Genomic DNA, 15,676 nt, shown 5'->3' with positions numbered 1-15,676 from the left:
GGTTTGTACTCACAAGCCTCCCCCATGTTGGTTATTGTGACACTGCTGTGAGAGGTCATGGCTGTGAATGTGAACTGATCTCTCAGATTGTTAGGACATATCCAAAGAGAAGACCCTGGATTTGACCACTTCTAAGGATGGTGTGACCACCACCTAAATAAATGGGCTGATGTATCCTCTGTCAAGTAAAACTCTTTTCCTGGTCTATAGATTGATCTTTAGGTGCAATGAATTCCAGTTAATGTGCATGGAAATTTGGAATAAGCTCATCATAGCATACCACTGTGGCTAATTTCCTAATTATTAATTTCCTGCATTGCCCCAAAGGCCTGCAACTGCCATACTCCTTTACTTCCTGCCAACCTTAGTAAAGAATCTGGTGTTACTTACCCAAAACATGTAATTTTCTCAGGGAAATATGGCTAAACCTCGAGTCTGAGGGGTCTGATGGTCAGGATGCACCAGTGGTCACCTGGAGCAGAGCCAGTGATGCTGTGCCCCTCCAGCCAGGGCTGGGCCACAGCACTGTGCTCTCTGCACACGGTATCCCAAAGCACTCGCAGGAAGGACACAGCCCTGCAACACTGACTGCATGGGAATACAAAGGGAGGGAGCAAGAACATTGCTTTTCAGAGCTCATCATTTAACACCGACACACAGAAAATCCCCCAGACCCTTGCAGGACCCAGCAGAGAGAGAAGAAAACAAATAATATTTTCTTAATTTAATTTTAAAAGCAAGCACACAAATATGAGTGCCCATAAATTTTACATAGCAACATTCCGTCCTTTGGATCTCCCCAATCCACTCCCATCTGGAAAGTTAAACAAAGCTAGTTATCTTGTAAAATATTAATTAAAGTAAGCATTGTATTGGGTCCCATGAATCATTTTGTGCTCAATATTTGCAGTGTCACCATGGTGAGGAGCTGCACCTAGTGACAGTGCATTACTTATAAAGACTAGTGAGCTCAGCTATTGCTACTGGCTTCCCAAACTATAAACCTGTCATCTGGACTATGACAGCTCAGAGATCATAAAATGAGGCTTCAAAGTCAGTCTATCTACAAAATGCACATTGACTGAGATCAAATTGAAGATGGGGTTTTTCACAGAAACCCGAGGCAATAACCTAATGGGTTATAATATGAAGTGTGAAAGCTTCAGTGATTACAAGAGCAAAAAAAAGAAAGTAATTTGAAAGCTCACTAACATGCCCTCTAACAGATTCTGTACAGCCCAGTTTCAAGGCATATCTCTAAATCACTGGGGAAAGTTTCTTACAGATTATATTTCTTGGAAAGGGCTTTGCAGAACGTGCTCCTACATTCCCAGAGATCCAGTGGCCACTCACAAATATTCAAAGCAGTGTCTCATGTCTGGCAAATATGGAACTTGTTTTACTTTTAGCAAGTTTGGATCCAAGGACTGGCTTTGTGTAAGGTTCCAAATGTGAGTGAGTACTGGGAGCTGATCCATTTACACCCAGCCTCTGCCACCTGGTAGCCAAAGTGTTTTGTACAAAGTGCCTCACGTGGCCGCTTGGACACTTGTCTGAGTATTTTTATATTAAATCAGTCACAGAAAGAATAATTTAAAACTGTTGAGCAAAACATCTGGACCAGACACTGCTAAGGTTGTTGTTTTATCAGGCTGGCTCTCCAGGGCTGGTGTTGGGAAGAGGTTTTTGGTACCCTCCCATGCTCCGTCTGGGCTGCAGTAATGAGATTGAGCCATTCCCTGGCACGAAGCATCTGACCAGACAAACCACACAGCAAAGCAAACCTCGCAGGTCCCTCCTCCTCCCCTGCTCTCAGCCCACTGATTATCTCAGATCATCAGTGTTTTGGATGACCGAATAAACAGGATTATCCTCTCCCAGTGCCTGTTAAGTCAAAACTGTATGGCGATCCTATTAGTGGATGGCAGTGGTGTGAGGATATCCAAGCAGGAGATTAGCTTTTGCTTGCTCTGTGGAGCTGAAAACAGCACCGGGAAATTTTTAATCTCCATGAAGGGGACACTAGAGCTCACAGAAAGCAAATCAAATTCATCTTTATTATTCTTCCCAATCAGCTGCCTAGCTCAAAAAAAAAAAAAAAAAAATAATTATCCCTATGGACAAAGTCATAACCTTCTTTCACTGATATGGCACCGGATTTGGGATGCCAATGAAAAACATCTTAAATGCATAGCCTTTTTTCCCAAACTGATCCCAGAATGCTTTACAAGCGCTGCATGCAAATGGCACGTGGGATTAGCAGCACTTTACAGTGGTCTGCCTCTGTTCCCACTGAGGTTAACGGGAACAGAAGTGGGACTTGCTGTTGAGTAAAATGTGAACCAGGCTGGAACACGGCCAGGACACTGAGATCAAGGCTCACATTCATTTGGAAGCTGCTGCCACAATGGCCCTATTGATCAGGACTTTGGGTTTACGTCTTGTCCAAAACAATGTACCAAGCTACAATAGGACATGAAATGATGCCATTTAAAACCTGTTGGTAATTCACCACTATTTATTTTTCAAGCACTCAAAGATAAAAATATTGAAAGAATGAGCAACGGGGGAAATTCCCATATCTAAATTAAAATCTTCTTACATAAACTATCTAGGTTTTAACACAGGGCAGCATGCAAGAAAAGCCAGCCAGCTCCCAACCCTCTCAATACACGCATGCAGAAAAATAAATTCCTTCAAAAGAAGCTTTGAAGAGCATAATTAGGCATGAAAGTAACCATATATTAAATTATACATCTAGTAAAAAAGAGTCATTAGCCCAACAAATGGGCTGTTAATGATTTCAGGTTTGCCTAAGGCCACAAACTAATAAACTAGTGATGCTGCTGTTGAAAGCTGCAGCCTGGTGCCACAGTGCTTGCTCATGGATAAGGGACTGCAGAAAAATGAAAATCAATGGAAAAAAATCACAATATTTTGGACATAGAAACTACCAAAGCTTCAGATGGATGAAAGCTCTGCTCTCAGGCACCGTGAACTCCATCCCTTATCCAGACTCCTCATTTCCACTGTGTGCTGGGATTGCAAAACATGGCACTTCCCACTTCCAAGGAGAACCAAACACAGCAGCCAGAACAGCCCCTTCTAAGGCAAGAAAAACTCTCCATGATGTGTCCTGGCACAGAGCACGCCCAGGGGAGCCACATCAGGAGTGTCTCCCTGTCTATCTGAAAGTCACTGCCAGTCCCTGCCCGGGACACCTCCCTGGCGTTCCTGACCTTGGGAGCTGCTACCTCTCTCCTCTGAGGCCACACTTCGGTGATCCTGGCAGCCATTTATATGGAAAGTAATCCCATAAAAGTGTGCTTGACAGCTTCCTTCACACATTTCTTAGCAACTGGTAATAAAAGGAAAAAAACAAGGGCCATTTGGTCAGCCAGCTCTCTCCAAAACACTCATACTTACTTTCTGCCTCACAGTTTGAAGAGCTGAGGATGTGGGAACCAAAACTTGCACAAAATAGTCAATTCCAAGGCTAGAAACAGCAGAAGCAGGGAGGAGGGTGCCCACCCACTGCTGTCAGGATGACACGAGAGCTTATATATGAAATGAAAACACAAGCATGTGCACAAACCTCACCTCTACACTAGAAAAGGGACGTTTGTCAATGCAATTTAATACAAATAAAACACTTCACTGACACACGGTGCACTGGGCCCAAAGAACTAGATAAATGAAACATTTTTCAAAGGATGTAATTAGTCAGTAGTCCGAAGCAGACAAAGGAAACAATCCAGTAAATTTAAGAAAGAAGTTGTTCATCTCTCAACCAGCATCTTCACCAGCAAGCTCAAAGCCCTTCAATCCAGCTTTATCACAGGCAAGGGACAATGCCTGAGCTCCCAAAACTTTGCAAGAAGAAATGCCCATCCATGTACATATTGCAGTTCACAGAATAGTCCAAACTTGGAAAGAGACCCTGGAGACTGAGCCAGAATTCTGCTGGGTGCAGAACCCCCATCACACATCGTTTCTGGGGTGGTCAGGGATGCTCCAAGAGCCCAGCACGGCATTGCCAGGGCTGCCCAAGAGCCACCCTGGGAGGGCTCAGCTGCTCCTCCCCTCGGTGCTGAGTTATCTGCCTCTCTCCTCTCTGATTTCTCCTCACCACTTGCATCCTGTGGTGAAATGTGAAAGTGAGGAAACTGCATTTCTCCAGAGGGGCCCCGAGCTGTGTTTTGCCATTTGCTGCCCGGAGAGTTGCTAATGGTTTGATCTGACACAAAGTTCTCACACTTAAAGTAAATAGTATAAACACAGCACCCTACAGGAAGGCCTAAAAGCAAAATGAGATATTTGTTTGATTTAAGGAAGCCTTTCCTCAAGTATTTTTTAATGCTTTTTAATAGTTAGATGACTTTTTTTTTTTTTACATAAAAAGACAAAGTATTTTCCTTCTTCAGTGTAATTAAGGTCTAAGATTTATATCTCCACATAAGAAGAAAAAAAAAAGAATTGGATCCCATTTCAGTAGAGACCATGGCAAAAACTCCCACTGGCTGTAGTTACCAACAGAACAAGGCCTGTGTACAAACTTCAGATGTCAGTTTTTCTGGAAACTATTTACCAAATACTGCAAAGAGTTCACAAATATTTTCTTAATTTCTACTTTCCTTACGGTAATATTTACAGCACAACTTCAGACATGTTGTTGAACTGTTTTTTTGAAATCTACATTACCCTGGCATATAAGTTACATGCATGGTTCCTGACTTTTCATATAAATGCTCTATTTTTTCATATCATTATTACAAAAAGCACATAGCTTGATTTCAGCAGCAGTTGCATAGACTTCAGATTAAATATAGCAGTCATTGACTTTCCCTGAGATTCAGACACTTCTGAAAATAAGCTTTTTGGCACCCACTAAGGAACACACTGAACATCTCCTTTAGTTACAAGCCCTCAAAATAAAAAAGACTCACAAACTTCTTACATGTATCTCTAAGAATTTGATCTGAGATCTTATTTAACTCTCCTTATAAATATTCAGGGCTGGTCCAGCTCTTGCTGAAGTCAGAATCAGTGCAATCAGTGGGGGCATCTCAGTGCACAACTGGACAAGAAAGATAATTAAATATAAGAATTTAATTATCCCTTTTAACAGCCCCACCTGTTAAAAGGGTGGGCTTGTACAAGAGAGGTCATTTACAGAGCACCTACACGAGATCCTGAATGCCAAAACTTCTCCAGCACACAGCCCTGCCCTTCAGCCACAGTTCTTAATATTTAAAATGACCTTTCCAAATCTGTTTTGTTTTTAATATATTAAAAAATCTTTCCCACTAAAGTGGGCAGATTTTCCAGTGAACTCCACCACTTAACCCTGCAGCATTTTACTATTTCGAGATTAGAGCATGAGTTTCAAAACTTGTCCTGAAGAACAAATATCTGCATGAAGTTATGATGACGTTGTACTGAGCCTAAGAGTCATCCTGGAATAGCAAACAATCCAAGCAACAATATTTGGCTCTGGACAGAAGTTTTCCCAGGAGTTCAGGAGTAATTGCCTCTCGTCCACTAAGGTTACAAGTAATTCTCTCTGGGCTCCTGTGTGTGGCTCCTGGGGTCCACATGCTGTGTAATCTGTCAAAATCGAATATTCTGTCATGAATAGCTTGTATTATACCTTTTCTAATACTTTTTAGTTCCAAAGATGACCTTCTGAAGGCGGTTAATCCTAAAATAGTTTTACCTTCTGTGCAAATGCAAACAGACTTTGTGAGGTCTCCAGCATTTACCTTCACAAGGAACTACAAGAGATTTCCATTATTGTTTATTAAAACCATTTTGTTTTGCTATAAAAAAAAAGTCCAGCAGGAGTGTTTTATTACCACAGCTGACCACAAGATGGAAATCCTTTTCCATAAGATGCCTCCTGATTAGGAAAAATACTAATTTAAAAAAAAAAAACATAAACGAGTCTTTTTCCAGAAAAGTGTTCTCAAGGAAGCAAAACAGGTTTCTCATCACATCGACAACCTGTTTGGGAGGCTTCATCAAGCCTTTTGCTGAGAAGGTTTCCCTTTTCCAAGAAGGGCATTTTCACTCAGAAGTCATTCTGATGGAAATCCCTTGCTGGCTCTAGTCCTTGTGCCAGCAGCTCAGATACACCAGGCACAGAAAGGCACCATCGACATGTGTTCATTGTTAAATTTGGAAATGTGAAGGATAAAGTAAACTCTTTCCTCATACCATTACAGGTTATTTTTAGAGTTTAAAAGCCCTCTGAGGAACAGTTCCAGCCACCTAAAGCCTGGGATGGCAGAACTCAGGGAGCTCAGCAGGGTTTTATCTAGCCTGCTACACTGTACCCGGCACAACCAAAACCACTGGTCTGGGATCTAAATGCTAAATGTCATTTATTTCTGTTATTGCTTACTTACAAAAATGTGCAGAGACTTGCACTGGGATGCCACTGGGCTTAAACAGAGCCAAAAGGCCATTCCTGTCCCCAGGGGCAGGGTTAGTGAAGAGGGTGGTGGGTCCCTTTCCCACCTCCAAAGCACCGCGGCATCTCCTGCAGCTCCGGAGCGGGGGGCTGGGGGTGCTGCTGCGGGACTCTCACTCAGTGCTGCATCCAGCCAACTTGCTTTTGAACAAACTACTGCTACGAAAGAGATAAAAGAATAGCTTCCATGTTTTTCATTATCTGATCATGTTTTCCACTCTAAATCTAACGGAGACAGCAAGCGGGGAGCTACACTTGGGAGACAGACAACACATTTGCATCTGTTTTGCTGATTACAGTAGTTGCACATTTTACTTTAAACATCAATGGGTTGCAACTGCTATTCAAATGATATGGAAATTGCTACTTTATACTGAAACGTCCCTTAAGCAACAAAGGAAAGGATTAGCACAGGGTTTTTTTTCTTTTCTTCTTTTCATTTTAATAAAACACAGTGGCAGTGGAAAACTCTTTGATGGTTCATGAACAACACCTGTATCTTTTAATATTTTATTCATACTAAGTTAGAGAATATTTGAATCCTTTTGTGTAACTATTATGACAACAATTTCTAACAAATATCCTCTATCTGAGACACTGAATTAACTTCATTTTCACGAGACTGCTTCCCCAAACAAATACAGACACACACAAGCTATATGAATAATTATTCAAGGTAATTAAGGTACCATTACCAATTTATGATTATTTTCAGATTTAGATGAAGGTAAGAGAATGCCTTAATGGAGTCTGTCTTGTTTCCACATACCCAAAACCGTTTCTTATATGGTCATCCTCCCTCAAGATTGAATCCTACCCATTTCTAGCAGGATATAGGAGAGTCAGTGCAAATGAGAATCAGATCACAGTCAAATCACGGTGGGAATTTTTCCCACTGAAGCTCTCATAAGGAGAATAAGTTGCATTTCAACAGTTTGCAGGACTGATCCTTTAATCCCTGCCCAGCTCTCCACTTTTTATGCAATCCTAAACCAGCAACCTTTTAGGGAATTTTAATGGTAAACTTCATTCTGGGCAGAAGAAGTAAGGGATATATAAAGACACCTTATTAGTCTCCCCAAAATCAATTTCTTTTACAGAAGACCAATTAAAAACACTTTACACATTTGGGATGTTACTGCAAGTTACTGATATGGCAGAGAAACGTGAGCAAATGGGTCTCACTGGCCTCTGACATAACTTACAGGGACCTCCAAAGGAAGAGTTTCAAGAGGACCCTCATCCTTGTCCACTGACTGCTGTCACAGAATCTTCATCATCCCCATCTTGCACTTTAATCTGAACATCTCCTCTCAGCAGAGCTATCCAGAAACTGCCGAGAAAAGTAGAAGCATGTTACCAACAAAATATTTTTAAAAATAATCCCATGCAGACACGTTGACAGCATTAATTTGTAAAACAGTCTGTCTAAAAAAACTGACTCACAGTGTTTCTATCCTGATGTCAAAGCTTTGAGGCTTCAGGGTGCTGAGAGGTGGGAAATTATCAAGTTTTGACCAAATCAGACACATTCCTAGTCTCGGAATTACTTAATTATTTTTAAAACTAAAGCATTGAGCTCAATCTTTGGGGTTTTGTGTTCCTTATGTATCTAGAACAGACCCAGTGAGAAACTTCCAATTCTCCATAGGCAGATTCAGAAGAGACGTGTGAGCAAACACAGCAACTCCTTTCTTTCAATAACAATTTTCAGCACATCACCCATGACAGACAGCAATGCCCCACCTAGAACTGCATCATGCAGGGCACAAATCCTGCTCTTACCCACGTGCCCCTGCAATCCCACCACTTCTGGTACTTTTTTTTTTCTCACAAGTGTAAAAAGGACATTACTTTCAAACATTTACCCTGCGTTCATCACACTAGAACCACCACAACAGGGCCAGCTACAATGTATTCACACAGGAGCTCTGATAACCACACTTGCACTTTTGGTTTTGTTAGTCCCACATGAATATTTATGCACTCTTCCATGATATGTCCCCGGCTTTGCGCGGGGCACAGGTTGTCAGCAGCTGAAAGCCATTAGCATCTGACAGCTGCTAAAAAAGCCTGTTGGAAACAAATAGGTGGTGCCGGGCATTGTGGAGCCGGCAGGTGATTACGGCATCATTACAAACTGCAGCTTCTTTGGCAGCTGCACGGACAAGGAGGGCCCTTCGTGCACCGCTCGGACTTGCCTGGCAGAGGGGAGATTTAATTATCATCACTACATAATGGGCAGTTTGTGGAAGACAGAGACCTGACAGGAACAGATAGTGGGCAAACACAGGGCACAGCTCGCAGCCGACGAGGTAATTACAGTCCAAATAAGAGTGTAGGCGCTGGCTGGGAGCAGCAGATGTTGCTGTCCATCAGCATCTCCACACACAACATATGTTCAAATGGTACTTGAAAACAAGGCAGCAGAACGTTATTTGCAGAGCTACAGGATGCCTGAGGTGGGGTGGGGTGTATGTGTGATCAGGGAGGAAAATTGGGTTCTCACAGGGAAAATCCAGGGAATCTCCTGGGAGCAGAGAGGTAGAAGACATCCAGCACACAGGGCAGGGACTGCATGGAGGGACCAGGGAGGAAGATATTCCTTAGCCTTCAACCCACCAACACCCTCCCCTCCAAAACCTGCTTCGTGGATTTGATTCTCAGGGAGGGAGAGTGGGGTTGAGCCAATAAATTGTAACTGTGCTCAGAGGAAGAGAGAAATGAAAGCTGTGCCCCGGGCAGTCAGAGCCCATGATTTTCTACCTCAAGTGGGCAGCCATGGGAAGGTGGACAAAGTTCTCCTCACATTTAACCCCTCAGGTGGAACAGTTTGCACACACGGCAGGTAAAAGATGCTGCTCAGTTTCTGTTCATGTCATGGCATCTTGCTTTCTCAAAAACAAAATAAAGGCACGTGTTGGGGTGGTCAAATGCGACAGAAGAGAGTACAGTGCAAGACTGCCCTGCTGAGATGCTGGAAATGCTTGTCTTCCTACCCCACTAATGAAGACAATTATTCCACTGAAGGCTATTTTGTAAGTTGTTTTTTAAAAAAAATATGTAAAAGCAGGAAATGTCAACATGTGCACATTACTTTCTTTCAAACCATTTTCTTGGCAACTACCCAATCTGTTCTACCTCATTCTTTCTTCCAAAAGAGAATTAATGCTCATCTTCACAAACTTTACATTTGAAGAAGTTCTGAAATGGCTTTACTTACACAGCATCACCTTCCAGACTTGTGACGTTGTTGCTTTCACCACATTTCATTCTTCCAGCATTCTTTTTTGCTTCTAAACCTGTTAATAATTACCATTGTAAACAAACTTATGCACCAGTTTTCAAAAAAAGAAAACAGGCCATAGTCAATAGCAACATAACTTTGGGTTGTAAATTGCCACACAACACTGTCACATTATAAACAATGATGTACCTGCACAGCTTCAGTGCCTTTGATGCACAGCCAGATTCAGATCTCTTCAACATTTTCTTATTAAAGATAAATTACAGAACAAACCGAGTGAGCTCGAGTGAGGTGGCTTTGATGGGAATGGTGTCCAGGTGTCAGGGTTTCTTTGTCTGATGTCCCTACAGCCTTTCAGATATTGCAGCCTTTCCTCTGGAGACATAAAAAGTCTCAGAGGGTTTTTTGGTAAAAGCATCATTCCTGGATGATGTCCACTTGAACAGAGAATCATGTCTTTTGATTTTGAAGGGATGGCAGAAAAGATGACTCTGTGTGTATGTTACATGTTGGGAGCTACTTTTCAGTTTTACTCAATCTGGCCTTGCCCTCCCAGCAGATTTTTCCCATGTTCTGTGTACATCATTACTATTATAAGCACAATCATGGTGAATGTTTGTGCAAATGATTAGCTCTGAATCTTCGTGGTACTTTATAAGTCTCTCTTACTATTTTTAATTTTGCTCGTATTTTTGGAAATGGCGAGCGTGAAAATATACCCACTTTCCTGGAAGCAGATGCACAATATGGCTCTAATTCACAAACCTCAGAGCTAATAAGAACAGCAAACATTTATTGCTTGAATCATCAGTGAAGAACTGACCCCGGTTATCCAGTCCCAGGGCTCACAAAATGCTCATCGCCGCATGTTTGTGCAATGTATTTTTAAAGCATACACTGTCTAAAATATGCACAATTAATATTAACAAAGACCTGTCGTTCTCAGTGCCAGTGGCTGGAACAAGTGCTGCCTTCTGTCTGATGTGCAATGACCTTTTGAAGTATTTTTAGGCACTGTCCTATAAGCAATGCGTCTTGCACAAATTACTTCTGCCCAGATATAAAGCAACATTAACCATGAGAAGGAGAGAGCAGCATGGAGTGAATCTGAATTTTCTAAAACTGGGAGAAAAAGAAAGATACCAGGTTTTATGAGAGGATTTATAAACTGAATAATTTTCTCTCTTATTTAATCCTGACATACAGGATCACGGGCCACGGATAAGGACATTCATAATGGACTGAGGTGTTGTGTGATTGTTCCATTTTTGAGTAAAGGAAGAAGACTGCAGCAATCAGTTCCTTGTAAGAAACAGAATTAATAGAATCCACTATGTAATTAAGAAGTGTTTGTGTCTTCAGGGAGGACAAAGATTAATTTAGGTAACTACTAAAAATTTTCAACCTTCATAACTTTAAGCTAAAAATTAAATTTAGAAGAAACCTGTGTGGAAAAATAGCACTGTGTGTTGGAAGTGACTGCCTCTGAGCCACAGGAGAAGTCAAACTGCACAATGTTCTGTGGTATGTAAGTGGCCCACATAGTTACATATCAATATATATCAATAATGAAACAGTCTAGGAAATTTCGTGAAGGAGTAGGACAAGATCAGTGAAATAAATAAAATAGAAAAATATAAAATCAGACATTTTCACACCTCAACATTTTTGTCCAAGTTGGAAAGGGAATGCAGAGTGAGATTCAGGAAGCCTAGCAACTACTAAACATGTGCAAAATGCACATCCAAAACACCTTCTGCAATCTATTTCTGTGAATAAGTGCACAGAAAATATTGAGCTACCAACTGCTGCTATTCATGGGCGGGAGGAGAAGCCACCAAACACACCAACCTTCTTCCAGCAGTGGCCAACAGCAAATCTGGAGAGAGGAGCATTTAAGGTGAGGTAAATACAACATGAATCTACCTGGAATACCTGCTCTGTGCTCTGATCAGCACTGCTGGCACTTCCTGAGCCCACACTAACATTAACAGCAGGGCAATGGCAGTAATCCTTAAAAATTAAATTTCAGGCAGCAGGAAGAGACAGTACAGGCATTACATACACATCTATGCATAGAAAGTGTATTCAGAGATTGTGAATGTTCAGTGTTCATTACACGAAAAACAAACCAAAACAACCCTCCCCCTGCACCTCTCTGACCATGCAAACACCACAATATGTTTCAAAAATGGGATCTTGTTTTTAATCCGTAGGTTTTTCAAGTATGAGCTTGGGAAGAAAACACCATCAGGTGCATTTTATCCACTAACAAAAGCAAAGGGTTTTGTCTGTGTGGTCACCCCACAGACAAAAATCTAATGGCAGTGTTCAGCCATTCTGTAGCAAATGAAGAGCTACTGGGAAGGCTTTTATCAGCAGATCATATGAGAAACCAAACCAGTGTCAAAATTTAGAGCAGAGAAACAAGATTAAAGGTCTTGTTCCTACCTGCTTACAGTTAGAAAAGTGTCAGAGTGTCATCCAAAAGATGAAACACATTCCAAGTTGTTTTTTTGTCAAGATTTCTGAAATTAAAAAAAAAAAAGAGGTGGTGTGGGAAATAAAACTCAATCTAGAATTACTTCTGATGCAGGAAAAAACCCAGGGTGTGACTGCATAAAGGATCACCCACTTTAGGTGACACTGCCAGCCAGTTTCCTTCCCTGTTACATCACCACTAGGTTCCTTATTAAGCTCAAGTCTTTAAAAGTCACCCTCAAAGGCCCCATGGCATCAAAACAGCTTGGTTTACTAACATCAAACTATGAAGAAATTAAAAAAATAAAATTTCCTATTAAATCAGATTAAAAGGTGTAATCTGTGGAAGTTTTTCATTTAAGACTTGGATAATAAATTCTTCTGGTGTAATGGTGCCACCAGCAGATAATAGTTAGAACTGGTTTTAGCTGTAAAACCTAGACAGGAGTACAAATATCTCTATATAGGTTATTTAAGCTTCCAAGAACGAATCCTTTAACTTCAATATTTTGATAAGAACGTGGAGCTAAAAATTGGTTCTAAGTGTGAATTATCAGTACATAAAACTTCGGATTCCTAATTCTCTGTGTAAGTTTCTTATGTGTTCCTCCATGATTTATAAAGACAGGGAAGTGTTTGGGACAGCGTGGGGGTTTTCCCACAGTAGGAACCGGTGATTTTTCATGCCTGAACAACTGACAAACACTGGAACAGGAACAACAACATTAAACTCTGATAACTGAATTACTGGAACTCTTCAGTTTTGTCTATGGGAACACCGATCTGATAAACACTGAATATCTCAGTGGAGCAACTTCTTTTGTCCATGGAGATCCAGGACTCTTGTCCCTTCTGTTGCAGAGGGAGAACTGAGAGCACATATTTCTCCAGCCACTGCAGTGTTGACATTCCCAACGTTACTGTCACCTTTCTGCCTATAGCACCTTCTTTACATTGGTCACTTCTCATTCATATTTACTTAGCAGGTTTAGGAATTTGGAATACAGTTACACTGGGAAGAAGTCCTTGCCATGCAGGTATGGATTTCCTTTCAGAAAAAGAACTGGGAGTGAGATCACAGTGGCAGCAGTGTCACTGAACTAAACTCAGCTGCCCTGAGAAGAGTCACTCCAGACTGAAACACAAACAGAGTAACACGAGAACCAGATCAGCTCTCAGCAAGATCATTTAACACAAGTCTTCCATTGGCTGATTTACAGATATGGAATACAAGAATATTTGTAGGAAACACACATATTCTTCAATTCTTTACAGCCACAGCCTCTCCCTGTGTTGCTCTCAAGTTTAATGGAGCTAATCTGGAGCACTCCTGGCAGCCCTGCAGGGCCCCCAGCACTCAAACCCACAGCTGAAAGTCACTGTCCCCCGTTGTGCATTCACACTATTGCACCTGCATATTTTATTTCACACACAAAAGGTCAAAAGCTTGCCAGCAGGCTGCCTGCCTTCTCAGACACACAATGCGTGCAGAAAAATAACTCCAAGGAGCTGCTTGCTGTAATTTCCTGCAATTTAAGACTATTTATTTTTAAAACTTTTGCTGCCAACTTCCCCATCTGACTGTCACACTCTCGATGAATTTTACCATCAGAACATAGTAATTTATTAGAGATCAAATCCAACCGGTTATTTCACTGTCTTGGTTTTAAATACTACTCAGCCTTTTTAGGCCTTTTAGCTCTGAATCCTTCGGGCTCTCTATAATTAATGTTCCTTTAGCAGAGGCAGTGAGGGGACTGGTTGTGCACAGTTAACCCTTTGCTGAGACCAACACAAAACCACAGCAAGGGGCTGTGTTGGCAAAGAGGTCACCACGAAGGTTCTGCTGAATTCCTTCTACTTTCTTGCACTTGGAAATTAATCTTTCATACAAGTGGGCTGAGTATAGCCACCACCTACCCACATGATTAGAAACTGGTCTGTGCCTGCCAATGTTAATTAACAGATGGGGGGGTCACACCCACACATATGGCATTTTGGGAGAGACTGGAACTCCCATAAAGCTTTTGTGGCAGCTGAAGGGATTTGAGATGGGAGAAGGGGAATGATCAAGGATAAGGCTGAATATTTGCAGTGTCAGGTATGTATATGGGGGCTGTAATGGTAGCACGGAAGGAAACACATACATGAGAACCAGGGATAAGCCAGCATGGAGTATTTGAGCCAGACACTGTGCTGGTAGGTGATCATTTCACCTGAGAGAGCACCAGAAGAGAATAATAAGGATGCCCAGCATTGAACACACTGATTTTCCCCTCCAAATTTGACCCAAAAAATTGAAGCTTTACTGATACTGAGAAAGTGATGCATTAGGGCCTGGATCTACTTGACTGGGGAGCTGGTCTGTGGAAAAGGACCAGCCAGTCCTGGTGGCCAACAAGCTCAACATGAGTGACCAGTGAGCTGCTGTGGCAGAGAGACAATGGGATGCTGGGCTGCATCCATAGGGGCATCACCAGCAGAGATAAAGAAGTTATTATCCCACTCAATTCAGCACTTGTCAGGCCTCACCTGGAACACTGTTCAGTAGTTTTGGTCCCTGCTATACAAAAAAAATGTGGAAAGGCTGAAGAGGGTTCAGAGAAGGGCCACAAAGATGATCAAAGAACTGGGAAGTTGCCACGTGAGGAAAGGCTGAAAGCACTGGGTTTGCTCAGCCTTGAGAAAAGAAGGCGTAGGGAGAGCTCCTCGCCACGTTCCACTATTTGAAGGGTAGCTACAAAGAAGATGGAAACTCCCTTTTTACAAGGAGTCACATGGAAGAGACAAGTGGTAATGGGTACAAATTACTGCTGGGGAGATTCTGCTTGGACACAAGAGGGAAATTTTTCCCAATGAGAACAATCAGGCGTTGGAACAATCTCCCCAGGGAAGTGATGGATTCCCCAAAGTTGGACACGTTTAAAATTCAGCTGGACAGGGTGCTGGGCCATCTTATCAAGACTGTGCTTTTGTCTAGGAAGGTTGGACCAGATGATCCTTGAGGACCTTTCCAACCTGGTATTCTATGGCTCTATGAAAAATATTTATGAGAAAATATTGAATTTATTCCTACATTGAAAGATGATCTCCCGTGCTCTTTAGGTCAATATTATCATAGCCCAGAGAAGGTCAAATAGCAGATATTTGGCAAGAAGTAAAAACCATTGCACAGTAAAAGTAAGCCAATAATGAACATATTTTCCTTTAAATTTTAACATCTTGTAATCATAGTTTTTTTCTCCAGCAATGTGACCTATGCCATGAATAGCAAAAAAATATAACCTAGCATAGGAAAACAACAAGGTCCACTCTCAGATATATATTGTTGCTAGTGAGCATTTCATAGTTAGGAGGGCTGAATTTGACCTCAGAACATTCCAATGATCCGCTGCAAAACAAAATCACAGAAAAATTACTATATCTGATATTTATTTATTAAAAATTCTAACTGCAATTGGAATTCTGAAGGGGCT

The 15,676-nt window shown here is 41.6% G+C and overlaps 1 long non-coding RNA gene across 4 annotated transcripts in view; it reads right to left on the bottom strand.

Moving 5' to 3' along the window:
- Nucleotides 1-11,805, bottom strand: part of LOC135423666 (uncharacterized) — a 32,105-nt gene extending 20,300 nt beyond the window's left edge. For all 4 annotated transcript variants that reach the window (XR_010434877.1, XR_010434880.1, XR_010434878.1 and 1 more), the window contains exons 1-2: nucleotides 9,696-11,805; nucleotides 391-588 (exon numbers count right to left, since the gene is read on the bottom strand). This is a non-coding gene — a long non-coding RNA (uncharacterized LOC135423666). The remainder of the gene's footprint in view (nucleotides 1-390; nucleotides 589-9,695) is intronic.
- Nucleotides 11,806-15,676: the final 3,871 nt, after the last annotated feature.

This window comes from Pseudopipra pipra, chromosome 17 (genome assembly GCF_036250125.1).
Source record: "Pseudopipra pipra isolate bDixPip1 chromosome 17, bDixPip1.hap1, whole genome shotgun sequence".
NCBI lineage: Eukaryota > Metazoa > Chordata > Aves > Passeriformes > Pipridae > Pseudopipra > Pseudopipra pipra.
The sequence above is the reverse complement of the archived record's forward strand: the minus strand, read 5'-3'. Positions and strand labels throughout refer to the sequence as shown.